Source organism: Physeter macrocephalus, chromosome 16, assembly GCF_002837175.3.
Source record: "Physeter macrocephalus isolate SW-GA chromosome 16, ASM283717v5, whole genome shotgun sequence".
Classification (NCBI taxonomy): domain Eukaryota; kingdom Metazoa; phylum Chordata; class Mammalia; order Artiodactyla; family Physeteridae; genus Physeter; species Physeter macrocephalus.
Genome location: NC_041229.1, coordinates 103006102 through 103021840, shown reverse-complemented (window position 1 = coordinate 103021840; position 15739 = coordinate 103006102). Strand labels below are relative to the sequence as shown.

Here is a 15739-nt window from a genome sequence, read left to right as displayed (position 1 = left end):
TATGTGTTTGCCAAATGGTGATTTTTTTTTGTTTCCATTATTCCTTCCACATTTATAAATTGTTCTATTGTAAAGATGAGCCTTTATCATCTCCTTCCTCCCTTCCTCCCTCGCTCCTTTCAGTATGGACTTACAGATTTGTGATTTATTCATTGTGTTGTAATTTACCAGTGTTATTATTTATTTTGATGCTCAGAGTACTCCAGATTTGGTCAGTGAGAGCTCTTCCAAGCTGTTTCCCTTTTATATGTTCTTTGCATTCTTTGAACACTTCTGATTTTCTAGAAGAAGGTGTTCCAGGCTTATCTTGTGTTTTCTCTGCCCTGGCCCTGGAATCAGCCATTTCTCTAAAGAGTCCTGGTTCTTTTAGTGGAGGATGGTATTTAGAAGCCAAGATTGGAGGTTTGTTGTGCTCATTGTTATAGGATGTCATTACTTCTAGGTGCTCTCAGAAAACAGAGCCTGGGGCTTCCCTGGTGACGCAGTGGTTAAGAATCCGCCTGCCAATGCAGGGGACATGGGTTAGAGCCCTGGTCTGGGAAGATCCCACATGCCGTGGAGCAACTAAGCCCATGCGCCACAACTACTGAGCCTGCACTCTAGAGCCCGTGAGCCACAACTACTGAGCCTGCGTGCTAAACTACTGAAGCCCGCGCACCTAGAGCCCGTGCTCCGCAACAAGAGAAACCACTGCAACGAGAAGCCCGCGCACCGCAACAAAGAGTAGCCCCCACTCGTCGCAACTAGAGAAAGCCCGCGTGCAGCAACAAAGACCCAATGCAGCCAAAAATAAATAAATAAAATAAATAAATTTATTAAAAAAGAAAAACGAAAACATAGCCTGGAAATGTAAGTATGTATCTATAGCACATACCCGCCCCCCCCCCCCCACCACCAAAAACACACACACACTCTCTATTTCTATAGAGAAACCATATGTTTTTTTTAAAACTGTAAAAGACCCGGGAGTTCAAACTAACACCTTCATTTCCAATATAATACCTCAAGGTTCTCTCCAGCCCTTCCCTTTTCCATGTTTGTTAGTACCTTTTCTAATTTCAAAAATATGCCAAAGTAGAGAAAATGTGTAATGAATCCCCGTGACCTCATCACCCAGCTTCATTATCAGCTGGTTGTTTTCATCTGTATCCCTACCTCCTACCCCGACTTTCACTCCCAGATAATTGAAGCAAATCCCAGGTGTCGTAGGATTTCTTCTATAACAATTTCAACATATATCTCTAAGAGGTAAGGACACGTTTTAAGAGTATATAACAGCAATACCTTTATCCCTCCTAAAATGATTTACGTTTTAAGAGTATATAACAGCGATACCTTTATCCCGCCTAAAATAATTAAGTCCTTAATATTAACTACTTATAGTCAGTTGAGCTGGACTTCACAGAGAGAAGATTTAATAGTGGGAGGAAGAGAATTCAGGTTGAGGGAACAGTATGTGTAAAAGCAGGGAAATGTGGGTAAGTGATGGGTTACAAGTCTGGTTTAGGGCTGCGGCAATGGAAGTGGAAAGGAAATGGCAGATATGAGTCATTGTGGAGGAAAAGTCAATGGAATTGTTGCATTGCAGACAGCAGGTGTCTCTTCCCTCTGTTTCTGGTTAACAGTGTTTGAGTGGTCGTGTCGAGCAGTATAGAACAGGGTCAGCAGACCGAGTCCTACTGTCAGCCAGTGTTGGTGAGTAAAGTTTTCGGGCACACAGCCTCATCCATTTGTGCACACATTGTCTTACAGCTGCTCTCGCCCTGCAGAGGCAGAGTTGAGTGATTGCAACAGACACCCCATGACCTGTGAAGCCCCAGATATTTACTGTCTAGCCCTTTATAGAAAAAGTTTGCTGACCCCTGATCCAGAGGAAGCTGGGTCCTGGGTTTAGTGCTGTCAGAAGGCTGTGTTGAATGTACTGGTGAGGAGCAGCCGTGTTTGTGATGTATGGGAGTGAGGAGGCTGGGAGTTTGCTTTGTTCTGTCTTGATCATTCACTCTGTAGCCTGAGAACGCAGCTTTCTCTAAGAATTTCTCTGCCTGTTTGCCTGTTATCTTTTTTTTTTTTTTTTTTTTTGGTCCTCGGGCCTCTCACTGTTGTGGCCTCTCCCGTTGCGGGGCACAGGCTCCGGACGCGCAGGCTCAGCGGCCATGGCTCACGGGCCCAGCCGCTCCGCGGCATGTGGGATCTTCCCGGACCGGGGCGCGAACCCGCGTCCCCTGCATCGGCAGGCGGACTCTCAACCACTGCGCCACCAGGGAAGCCCCTGTTATTTATTGTCTTTCTCTCCCACTAGTCAGGGATTTTTGCATATTTTGTTCACTGCTCTATCCCCAGGGCCTGGATTAGTGCCAGATACTTAGCAGGCACTCAGTAAACAATCATTGAATAAACAAGTCAATGCATTAGTGTTTCTGCTCCTCTTCTGCATTAGACACATTTGGAGCTTCTTGGGGGATAAGAATGATGTATTTTTAGGTGACAATGATGCTATTATGTAAATCCATTATAATTTTCCCCCAACAAAGTTTAGAAAAGTGTTCCTCAATACAATGGAGTGTTAAGCAGCAACTAAAACTAGTAATTATGAAGGTCGTAGAAATGTGGGAACATGTAGAAATGTGGGAACATGTTTATAATGGGTCAAAATCTTATGCATACTGCCTCTCTAAAATATATATGAATATGGACAAAGACTAGAAGATAATGCAAAAATGAAATCATTGTTTTAAGACAGTGGATTTTTTTGGGTGGTTTTTCTCTCCAGATTTTTCTTTAATACTGTTGTTTTCTCATATTTTGAAAAATGATTTTAAAAGTATGTAATTTTTCTGTGCCTCTCCGCCCGCCCCATACATATATCTCTGCACCATGTCCAGAAATATAACCTTTTTAGCTTGGGTCACAAATAACGCAATAATCAGAAATTAGAGTTAGTATTGGAAAGGTTGGTGGGCATTATGGGTGAATGGTTCACATTATCCCATGGTAAACTGCTACAGTGTACTTCCCAGCAGGACATGCCTGTAAGCATTCTTGGTTAGAGCCTGATTTGGGTTTATTCGTAAGCTTACATATAGACAAAAGCCCTTTTATTTGAAATGGAACATGAACAGGCATGGTGGGAAGGAGTGGTCTGGGTGAGAATGTCTTATGTTTGCGTTTTCTCAAAGCAGTACTTCCCCCTTCCTCTTATTCTGAGATACACGTTCTGCCTGGCTTTTCTTTTTTCCATAGAAAGGCAGCATTTTCTCGGGGATGCAGTCATTTGGAGCAGTCATGTGGTTTTCTTCCCATTTCACTTTAAAAACATGGATAAATCTTTTCTTTGTACCTCAGTTTCTCTATGTGCAAAATTGTTGTTTGTTATACATCTTCCAAGGATGTGGTGAGTTTATAGCTGTTTTATTTAAATAGGTGTTTGTGTTTGTTCTGCCTAACTACGTTTCTAGGTTATATATAGTTGGTGTTCCAGCCGTTGCCTCTAGGCTTCGTCTGAGTTTCTTGTCAGGGGCTGGAATTCTGCACTGCAAAACAAAAGACAGAAAGATCCCACAATTTCAGCCTGCTCTTTAAGGGAATATTACCTCTCAGGTTTAGGAAATGGGAAGACGATAAAGTATCTTAGTTAATTCAAGGTAAAACCCAGAGTCCTTCCAGTGGTCTACAAGAGCCTATGTGATATGGCTGTCTGCCCCTCTTACTAATCGGACCACCTGCCACTTCCTCGTAGGTCACTCCATTCTCAGTGGGCCTCTTGCGCTTCCTTGAAAATGTCACGTGACCAGCCTGTTTGCACTGCCTCTGCCGGTAGATACATGGTTCATTCTCGTTCTTCTTCTAAGTGTTTACTCAAGAGTCACCTTCCCGGGCTTCCCTGGTGGCGCAGTGGTTGAGAATCTGCCTGCCAATGCAGGGACACGGGTTCGGACCCTGGTCTGGGAAGATCCCACATGCCGTGGAGCCGCTGGGCCCATGAGCCACAACTACTGAGCCTGCGCGTCTGGAGCCTGTGCTCCACAACAAGAGAGGCCGCGGTAGTGAGAGGCCCGCGCACCGCAATGAAGAGTGGCCCCCGCTCGCCACAACTAGAGAAAGCCCACGCACAGAAACGAAGACCCAACACAGCCAGAAATAAAAAAATAAATAAATAAAAATTAAAAAAAAAAAAAAGAGTCACCTTCCCAGTGAAGTCTGCCCCAAGCCCTCCTTCCCCCACGTCGTTCCTGCTTCTTTTTGTCCATAGCAGTTGTCAACCTCTAACACACTATATAATTTTCTTATATATTACGTTTGTTGTTTACTGTCTCCTCCCTGCTCTTAACTAGAATGGATGCTCTGTGAGGACAAGGATTTTGGCTGGTTTGGTTCACTGTTGCATCCCTAGTGGTTAGATTAGGGTCAGCTGTATAGTAAGTGCTTGGTAAATATTTGTTGACTATTTACAGTGATTGGGACACTGACTTTCTCTTTCCACTTGGAATCTTACTTATGTGATTGTTAGTACCATACCCCCTTGACCCCAGGGATACTCTGTTTCCCTTTAATGAGCAAAGGTGAAAACATCTCTTGGTTCTGCTTTGGCATAACTGAGATAGGCTGGAGAGTTCAAGGAAATGTTTTTGTTTTTGTTTTAAATAGGGGGTGTTCATTTTATTTATTTATTTATCTATTTATTTATTTTTATTTTTGGCTGCGCCAGGTCTTAGTTGCGGCGTGCATGCGGGATCTAGTTCCCTGACCAGGGGTTGAACCCGGGCCCCCTGCATTGGGAGCGCAGAGTCTTTCCCACTGGAGCACCAGGGATGTCCCCAAGGAATCGTTTTGAGTGTTAAGGACAATGGAGAAATGAGTACAGAAAATGCAAGAAGTGTAATAGTCTAGCTTATAGTAGCTGGCTCTGGTATGTTGCATGCCCTATCCTAGTCTACCCATTTATGAGAAATCTAATCTTAGCTTCGAAGGACTAGTACTGACCTTGCCTTGATGTCCTTGCATGTGGCTCCATCTCATAATCTGCTACTGAGGAGCTTCCCCCCGGTACATCTTCACAACTATCAATGAGACCAACGGAACATTCATTTTCTAGTTTGAGTATCAGTCAGCTCGGGCTGCCATAACAAAATACCACAGACCGAGTAGCTTAAACAACAGATATTTATTTTCTCGCAGTTCTGGAGACTGGTAGTCCAAGATCAGGGTGCCGTCAGAGTTGGTTTCTGGTAAGACCTCTCTGCCTGACTTGTAGATAGCCACCTTCACATGGCCTTTCTTCCGTGTACACTTAGAGAGAGCTCTTCGGTATCTGCTACTCTTCTTATAAGGACACCAGTCCTATTGGATTAGAGCCCCACCTTTATGACCTCATTTAACCTTAATTACTTCCCTAAAGGCCCTGTCTCAAAACACAGTCACATTGGAGGTTAGGGCTTCAACATATGAATTGGGGGTGGGAGTTGGGGAGAGGAGACACAGTTCAGTCCGTAAGTGTCATCTCTGTTACTGGAACAAATAACATTATGCTTCAGCTGAGATAGCACACAGGTGGCATGGCCTTCATTAGTATTTTAGCTGGCATTTAGTGAGAACTAACCATGTCCCAGAATGTGTGCTGGATGCAGGGGATATCCTGTACCCTGCCGTCATGAAGCCCACGGCTCAGCAGAGGAGACAGACAAGGGTGACGAGTACTGTGAGGGTGCATCTATGTGTCAGGGAAAGCATACTTGAGCAGATTGTGTAATATTCTTGCAGATCTGTCAGTAAATATATCCATAGTTACAGCACCGTAGCATATAGTGTACTAATACGGTAATAATACACATATACAGCAACAGGAAGGCAGTTCCTTCCGCCTCTAGCCTAAACCCTCTTTGTCTTCCCCTGGCTTTAGTCCTCCAGCCCCTCTCCCCAACCTTGACCCCCGCCCAACATTTTTCCCTCTTCTTTTAACAATTTATGATTTTTCTTCTCATTCTCTACAGAAAGTTACTGATTTTTTCTTCTTATTACTTTTCCTTAACAAGTTGAGTTCAACATTTAGTTCTCTGTTCTCATCTCTTAGCTTTCTGCAGAGGCAGTTCCTGATGCTAAGTGAAAACTGTTCCCATCAGAGCCTACTGTTTGCCATTAATAAATGCTAAAGGAAACTGTCCGCCAACGTTAATGCTCTGTTCATAAAATTGCAATTACTGATGCAGCATTTTGTGAAGTTCTTACTATATAAATGGTACCAAGTGATTTGATCAGTTACGACTCCTGAGAATTCCACACATAGTAAGCCAACATTTCTTTTTCCTTCTCAGGGGGAGACACGTAACAGTAAATTAAGTCTGTTTTGCTTGCCATACATTTTAAACTGAGCCGGCTCTCCTGCCTGTGCCCAGGCGCGTTTATGAGAGTGTAACTGATTCCTCTCACAGCATGGACGTCGAGGGAGCAGCCTTCTCCTGCCTCAGTCTCATTAATGCTTCATGGTCTTGAAATCATCAAAAAGCACTTACTACTTGCCTTATTGCTTTATGACCCTGTGATAAACTACCAAAGCTCCTGCCAGACACCTCCTGATTTTGATGGCATGCCTTTACCTCATAGCACACTCCATAAAATGCTCAGTCTAATAGATATTATTTGTGGTCCTTCTCTTTTCTGTTGGTTCTGTTCCCAAGTCTTTGTATATAATGTTTCTAGTCCTCGGGTTGTAAACTTCTCCAGACAGGTGACGTGCTAATGCATAAGTTGAACTTATTTTCAGTAGCTTTTATAATTGTGTAGTAGAGGCTTTTAAAAAAGGTTTTTAAAAAAATCTTTTTTCTTTCCTCTTATCCTTTCCTTTTAGCTTTCTCTTCCAGTTTTGCTTGTTCATTCATCCATCTGTTCTTCTGTCCCTCTACCTGACATTTGTTAAACATTTACTAGGTGATAGTTGTTGTGGAACTTTCTTGGTCCTCTTGACCATAGCCCTGGCCTTCACATACTTCTTTTGGTCTCTGTAACCCATTTTCCTTTTCCATCCTCACATGGAATATTTTCTGATACTCTGATGGCTGTCGGTTGTAATTAGTGAAGTTAATTTCTTCAGTAGATGGTTCTCTTTTCTCTTTTATTAGCTTTAGAATTTTACTGGCCTTGTTTTGTAAATAAGTCTATCACAAAGGCTGTTATGCAAACAGGAAATAAATGTGATTTTCTCTTTTTTTTTCTTTCTCAGTAGTACTATAACTGACTCATGGTACCTTCATAAATGGAGAAACTGTCACTGTCAAATAGAAGTACAGTGTGAGCTGCACATGTATTTTTTTAAAAAACACCTTTTTTTTTTTTTTTTTTTTTTGCGGTACGCGGGCCTCTCACTGTCTATTATACAAACAGGAAATAAATGTGATTTTCTCTTTTTTTTTTCTTTCTCAGTAGTACTATAACTGACTCATGGTACCTTCATAAATGGAGAAACTGTCACTGTCAAATAGAAATACAGTGTGAGCTGCACATGTATTTTTTTAAAAAACAGCTTTTTTTTTTTTTTTTTTTTTTGCGGTACGCGGGCCTCTCACTGTCGTGGCCTCTCCCGTTGCGGAGCACAGGCTCCGGGCGCGCGGGCCCAGCGGCCATGGCTCACGGGCCCAGCCGCAGCCGCTCCGCGGCATGTGGGATCTTCCCGGACCGGGGCACGAACCCGTGTCTCCTGCATCGGCAGGCGGACTCTCAACCACTGCGCCACCAGGGAAGCCCAGTCCACTGGTTTTTAGTATATTCACAGAGACTGTTCTTTAAAATTTTCTCATAGCCACATGAAAAAGGGAAAAGAAACAGGTGAAATTAATTTTGTATTTTCTTTAACCCACTGTATCTAAAGCAAGTGTGATCAATGTAAAGGAGTTTCCACTGCTTCCGTTTTTAAATTTAAATTCATTTAAGTTAAATAAACAATTTAAATGTCATGTCGTAGTCGAACTAGCTTCCTTTTAAGTGCTCAGCAACCACACGTGGTCGGTGGTTCTAACCGTATTGGACCCTGGAGCTCTAGAAGGACAGTCTTGTTGCAAGGTGATACTGCCTGAGGCAGCTGTAATATTTATGGAAAATTAAATTTTCTGACTGTTTGGTAATGAGGCTGATTTGGAGCATGAATCAAAGTTATTTGACTGACATGGTTGAGAGACAGTATGTTTATTTGCTGTTGGACAGTGAGAGAGGAGGTAAGATGCAGAAGAAAGTCTTGCCAGCGTGACTCCAAGAGGATGCAAGATTTGGCAAAAGATTTCACTTGGGCCGTAGCTTTCCCATTCGTACACACTCATCCTCATACACGGATGCACTTAGTTGATACTAAGCACCTCTTTCTCATTTCTCATAAAGAACTATAATTTTGGCTTTTGTATCTAGTTTTTCCCATGAAGCTTTTCAGTGTTTTCAAGGAGCAAACAAAGGTATAGTGTTCTCTTTTTCTAGCCTTTTAATCTGTGGTCTCCTACGTGTTTACTTTTTCCTACAGACTCTTTACCACCAACTTAAAAATCGTTAAACAATTTTAAAGTATGAGAAGTGGTAGTAACTTCAAGTGCCCCAAGGTGTTAGTCAGGTAGTTAGTTACTGTCATTTGAATACTTGGAGCTAACTGTAGTGACTGGAAAAGTCTGGCAGTTCCTCAAAAGATTCAACAGTTTAACCATAAGACCCAGCAATTCTACTCCTGGATAGATACCTAAAAGAAGTGAAAACACATGTCCATACAAAAACTTGTACATGAAGGTTCATAGCAGCGTTACTCATAATAGCTAAAAAGTAGAAACAACCCTCCTGTCCATCAGTGATGGGTGGATGAATAAAATGTGGTGTATCCTTACGGTAGAATATTTTTTGGCAATAAAAGACTATGAAGTACTGATTCATTCTACAGCATGGGTGAACTTTGAAAACATTGTGCTAAGGGAAAGAAGCCTATCACATGCTGTATGACTGTATTTATATGAAATGTCCAGAATAGGAAAATCCATAGAGACAGGGCAGATTAGTGATTGCCTAGGGCTTGTGGGGTTGAAAGAAAATGGGGAGTGACCCCTAATGGGTATGGAGTTTCTTTCTGAGGATGATGAAAAGGTACTAAAACGGACTGTGGTGATAGTTGCACGGTTCTGTGAATGCAGTGACAACAACTGAATCATACACCTAAGTGGATGAGTTGTATAGCGCGTGTGAGCTGCATCTCGAGGTTTGTCTAAAAAAGTGCTGACAGGCAAGAGTTCTCAGCAAGTTCTCAGTAAATGGTAGTTCTTGTCCTCTCCACGTTGGTTTTACCTTCTTTCCTTTATTTATTCCCCCTGAGATAAAACTAAAAAGAAATAAAAGCTGAAAGCCTTCTGGTCTTCCTGTATCTTAAAAAAATTTTTTTTAATTAAGGTAACATTGGTTTATAAGTTTATATAAGTTTTATGTGTACAGCATCATACTTCTACTTCTGTATACACTACAGCGTGCTCACCACCAAAAATTTGGTTTCCATCTGTCACCGTACGGTTGACCCCCTTTACCCATTCCACCCTTCCCCCCACCCCCACCCCTTCCCCAGTGGTAACCACCACTTTGTTCTCTGTATCTACGTATTTGTTTTTGTTTGATTTGGTTTGTTCATTTATTTTGTTTGTTTTGCATATTCCACATATGAGGGCAATCATACGGTATTTGTCTTTTTCCATCTGACTTATTTCACTTAGCATAATTCCCTCAAGGTCCATCTATGCTGTTGCAAATGGCAAGATTTCTTCTTTTCTTCTTTTTCTTTTTAAAAATTAATTAATTTAATTTATTTTATTTTTGGCTGCATTGGGTCCTCGCTGCTGGGCGTGGGCCCTCTCCAGTTGCGGAGAGTGGGAGCCACTCTTCGTTGCGGTGTGCGGTCTTCCCACCGCAGGGGCCCCCGCCGTTGCAGAGCACAGGCTCCAGAGCGCAGGCTCAGTAGTTGTGGCACGTGGGCTCAGCAGCTGTGGCTCACGGGCTCTAGAGTGCAGGCTCAGCAGTTGTGGCACACGGGCTCAGCTGCTCCACGGCATGTGGGATCTTCCCGGACCAGGGCTCGAACCCACGCCCCCTGCATTGGCAGGCGGATTCCTAACCACTGCACCACCAGGGAAGCCCTCATCTTTTCTTACGGCTGAATAATATTCCATTGCAAATATGGAATTGTATATATATATATATATATATATATATATATATACCACAACTTCTTTATCCATTCATCTATTGATGGCACTTAGGTTGTTTCCATATCTTGGCTGTTATAAATAATGCTGCAGTGGACATGGGGGTACATGGAGCTTTTTGAATTAATGTTTTCATATTCTTTGGATAAATACACAGAAGTAGAATTGCTGGATAATATGGTAGTTCTAGTTTTAATTTTTTTAGGAATCCCCATACTGTTTTCCACACTGGCTGCACCATTTTACGTTCCCACCAACAGTGTGTGGGGTTCCTGTATCAATCTTCTTCAGCCCAGATTTCAGTGCTTTCCCTACCAAGCCTAGCAACCACATTTAGCGTTTTTCATATGTAACTTATATTGTTTTCTTTTGATACTTAGGTCTTGTAGATCTTATTATACAGTGAGACCCTGTAGAGAGAAAATATTGGGGCTAGTGTTTAACCAGGGGCTGTGCTTAAGCGCCTTGCCTGTATTCTATCATTTAACCCCTGCAGTGACCCTGTGCCTCCACAGTTAATGAGCAGCACAGGTGGGATGTGAACCGAGGCCGGTGGGCTCTGAAGTCCCGTCCTAACAGCCGTGCTGCTCTGCCTTCCTGTGAGCCCCACAGCCTCAGGCCCTGGGCTCTAGTCCATATGTTACATTTTTGCTAATTGATTGTTGTGTATTCTGATACTTGTCCAACTTTTTTCCTGAAATACTCCAAGAGATACATGAAGGTGTATCACTAGGTGTCTTGTGGTATAGTCCAAAGACTGCCAGCCACAAACACAAAATGGCTTTGAAATCTTATGTTTAATCATGAACAGTTGTGTAAATCCAGCATTTTAGTCTTTACCTGTGTGCGTTCAAATACAAAATTCATCCCTCCCTACCCCTCACCCCCAAGTCACAGTAAAATTGTTCTTGGAGCCCTGTTCATCTGGTGTGATCCAGGTGCACTGAGGTATATGTCAGAATATTTTCAGAAGCACAATTGTATAATCTGTTTCTCAGTTTCAGATGCTATTCTCTAATACTATCAATATATATCCAGCACTGACTTCTCGTCTTAACTTCAAACTCATATATCCAAGTGCCTATTTGACATCTGTATTTGGACGTTTTATCAGCATCACAACTTCATTCTGGTGGCGATGGCATGGACTACAGGGAGAGCAAAGAAAACACCTTGTAGATGTGCAGAATACACTAGACTAGACTAGAATAGAGCTCTTGATTCTCCCCACAAGTCCAAACCTCTTTTTCCTCCAATTTTCCCCATCTCAGTAAATGGTACTACCATCCACCTAGCTACTCAAGCCGAACACCTAGAAATTATCCTAGATTCTTCTTTTTTATTCCTACTACATCTAATCCATTAGCAAGAGCTATTGATTCTACTTTTAAGATATCTTGAAATCATCCCCAGCTCTTCTCTTTTCTTTGCTTTCCCTGTTGTCCAAGCCATCACCACCTGCATCATGCAGTAGCTACCTAACTAATCTGCTTCTCCTCTTTCCCTTTACAATTCTTTTTTTTTTTTTTTTTTTTTTTTTTTTTTTGGTGGTACTGTTGTGGCCTCTCCCGTTGCGGAGCGCAGGCTCCCGACGCGCAGGCTCAGTGGCCATGGCTCGCGGGCCCAGCCGCTCCGCGGCATGTGGGATCTTCCCGGACCGGGGCACGAACCCGTGTCCCCTGCATCGGCAGGCGGACTCTCAACCACTGCGCCACCAGGGAAGCCCTAGACTATATCTCAATAAAGTTGATGAAAAAAACTTGTGTTGCCTGCATTTAAGAGCACTTTGGATTTCTCTTGTCTTGTTTACCTGCCTGTTTCTTGGGCAGATGACTTTTAAATTTCAAGATCTCCTAGTCACCCGCCGACTCATCCTAGACATGCTGGCATTCCAGTTCATGAATCAGTACCAGCATCCTTTGGGTCTATTGTCCTCTATCTCTAGTTGGCAAAGTATCTTTTTAATTGTAGTGCTGTTGGTTATTTTCAGATATGCTGTTGGAATTTGCCATCAAGGCTAGTTGGATTTCTTTTTTCTTTTTTGGGGGCACACCCCTTGGCTTGTGGAACCTTAGTTCCCTGACCAGGGATTGAACCTAGGCCCTTGGCAGTGAAAGCATGGAGTCCTAACCACTGGACTGCCAGGGGAATTCCCTTTCTTCCCTTTAATTCATAGAATCATCTAGTCCCTTTTCTGTTATTAAGTTTTTTTAAATATACAAGTGATATGTGAATGATGTGAAAAATTTCTCCAAACTCCCCCTCTTCTCTCACCCTCCCCAGTTGAAATAATTATTAAGAATTTGAGGGCTTCCCTGGTGGCGCAGTGGTTGAGAGTCTGCCTGCCGATGCAGGGGACACGGGTTCGTGCCCCGGTCCGGGAAGATCCCACATGCCGCGGAGCGGCTGGGCCCGCGAGCCATGGCCGCTGAGCCTGCGCGTCCGGAGCCTGTGCTCCGCAACGGGAGAGGCCACAGCAGTGAGAGGCCTGCGTACCGCAAGGAAAAAAAAAAAAGAAAAAAGAATTTGGCATATATTCTTCTAGATCTTTTTCCCAAGTGTTTAAGTACAACATGTGTCGTACAGGTTCACGTAAATGTTTTACATAAGCAGAATCACTATGAGTTGTTCAGTTTGCTCTTTTCTTGTAACAAAGGTGTCTTGGAGATTTTTCCATTTCATACTTGGAGGTCTCTCTCATTCTTTTTCATGGCTGTGTACTATTCCATAGAATTGACAAAACACAGTTTATTTAACTAATCCCACTAGGTGGATATTTAGTTTGTTTCTGATTTTCACTTTAACAGTCAATTGAATTTAGACTAATGTAAATAATTTGTGTTTTTAGGGTTTTTCATTTCTTTCTTATTCAGTTATATAATCATCCATACTACATTTTCTAAGCTTATTGGGGTGAGAAATACCTCACTTATGTTGTAAAGTTGGAACGACACTGTTTGAAGACCTTTACTTTGAAAGAAAAGGTTGAATATAAGTTCTCTGTGCTTGTGGGTTTTATTTATCATTGTGTCTTCAGCGCTTTCTTTTAAGGTGTGTTTATAAAGCAACAGTAGTTAAAAAATTGTGTTACAGTTTTTATCTGGCTAGTTCAAAAGAAGCATACATCTCTAAGGATCAGAACTAGGACAATACAGGAAGTCAGCAGTTGGTTATAATGGTTGCTCTAGGTTAATATTTTCCCATTGAGCTGGAGTCAAGCCTATGTGAAAAATGTTTTTGTCTCCCTTTTTTTTCCAACTTGAAATCCTGTTAATACACATCATTGCCGTGGAACTTTCTGTCATTGACCAGCTGTTGCTGGCTTATTAGCACTTGAAATATTAAAAACAAACCCACAAAAACCCCTGTCTCTTCCCGTTTTCTTGCCCTGTATGTAAGAAGATACACATATATGGATAATTCTGATGTTTAAGGAGATTTAGGAGGTTATATTTTAAGCAGATGGGCTTGAGTGTCTCAAAACCCTCATGATACAAGTGCATTTCCTCAGCTCTGCTTTTGGGCCAGCGCTGAGGTTGGGGAGCAGGCTGACGTTTGCGTGACCACCCAAGAAGGGCCCAGACTGCCTTCCAGTGAGGTTTTGACTGCTGCCTAGTTATGAAACAGTCTGAGGACACCGTTTCTGTCATATTAACTGACCTTGTTGTTAACCTCATCTTCCCTCCCCACCTTTCTTTTTCTGGTTTCTGGTTTGCCTTTCCAATCTGTTGTCACACTACCGCGTGAAGGCGTTGCAGTTGGTAGAAATGATTACATTTCTCTGGAGCTTCGAGTTGTCTTGGCTCTGAGCTTCCTTCCTCTTAGGACTTTGTGAGACAAACAGCATAGGCAGCCTGTCGTGTCTGAGGGTTTACATTCTTGTTAACCTTTTAATTTACTGTGAATAAGATGAATTAAAAAAATTTTTCCTCTGTTTAAGAGTTGCCTTGGCAAGAAGCTGGAAACCCTAGAACCTTGTTGCCAAGGAGAGTGTGGCTATTTGTTGTGAATGAGTTGTCTCTTATCATTAGCATGCAGCTAGATACCTTCAGTGGGAAAGAGACGGGAGGCAATGCAACAAAAGCTTCAGAGGGCAAAGGGTAAAGTGAAGGGAGAGTTAATAAGCAGGAGACCTGGCCCGTGGATTTTGTTCACTGACTAACCTGGAGGCATTTGACTTCTCTACCTCACCTCCCTTCTTCGCCCTCAGTCAGTAGATATTAAGTTTATTGTGGAGGCATGAAGTTGCCTTTATAAAAGGTTTCCAGGGCTACTAAGAAGTTAGTAAACATGAAATCTTGTGTATTATCTTGCTTAAGGATGACAGATCCTAGTAGAACTGCCTGTGATTCCTCTGAGAGTAATAGCTCGTAGGAGACAAGAGGTTTATTTACTAATTCAGAATATATTTATTGGGCATCTGTTAGCTACCAGGCATTTTGTAGGTTTTGGAAATAGAGTGGTAAACAAAATAGATAAACTTCCCTGCCCTCATGGGAACAAGGTTCTAGTTGGGAAGACATCTACTAAATAAGAGAACAGAAGTAAAATATGCATAGCGTGTTAGATAGTGACAAACGCTAAGCAGAAAAAATAAAGCAGGGAAAGGAGACAGGAAGTGTGGGGGAGGTAGTGTGGGCTAATTATTATAACTGGTTTCCTTTTTTAAACTACGCATACTATCTTATGTATTCGAAAACATTGTTCTGAGCAGGGATCTGCTGGCTTCTCCGGACTGCCAGAGGGACCCCCGGCACAGAGAAGGTTAATGATCCAGCAGTACAGGCTCATCCACCCGACCATGTGTGATTGAAATATGTTTATTTCTCTTTTATGCTTTATGTGATAATGATGAGGTAGACTTTTCCATGTTGATTTTCACGTTATATCTGGTAATTTTGGCTTTTCAGGTTTTCTTCAAACGATTTGAAGCCATCATTCGTTTTTGAGGCTAGTGTTATAGGACAGTAGCTTTTCCATTTGTGTTCTGCAGACCCCCAGGTTACCCCGAGCCTTTCTGGAGACTCAGGGGTCATTTTAAATTTATGCTTGGATCTTTTTCATGCAGATTAGTCTAAACAAGTTAGTCCGATGCCTGGCTTGAGGGAGGTATAAGTATAGAGAATAGATGGGAGGGGTTGGTGCATATTTATAGGGCATAAACAACATAGATTGTTAACAGATGCAAAAAGTAGCTGAACCACTGATTTAACTCCTTAGGTGTATGTCATGGAACCACTGTCAAGACTTTGTGCAGATATCTAGTGTCTGTATAAAGATAAGAATTTCTGAGCTTATTCCTTTTTTATTTTCCTTATCACCCTTACCCCCGCTATTTTTTTTTTTTTTTTTTTTTTTTTTTTTGCGGTACGCGGGCCTCTCACTGCTGTGGCCCCTCCCGTTGCGGAGCACAGGCTCTGGACGCGCAGGCTCAGCAACCATGGCTCGCGGCCCCAGCCGCTCCGCGGCATGTGGGATCCTCCCAGACCGGGGCACGAACCCGTGTCCCCTGCATCGGCAGGTGGACTCTCAAC

At 42.5% G+C, this 15739-nt stretch overlaps 1 protein-coding gene across 1 annotated transcript in view; it reads left to right on the top strand.

Moving 5' to 3' along the window:
* Window positions 1-1563: 1563 nt before the first annotated feature.
* LOC102983630 (phosphofurin acidic cluster sorting protein 1) overlaps window positions 1564-15739 on the top strand; it is a 95224-nt gene continuing 81048 nt past the window's right edge. Inside the window, exon 1 of the mRNA XM_028501201.2 lies at window positions 1564-1695. The gene's annotated coding sequence lies outside the window, so the exon portion shown is untranslated. The remainder of the gene's footprint in view (window positions 1696-15739) is intronic.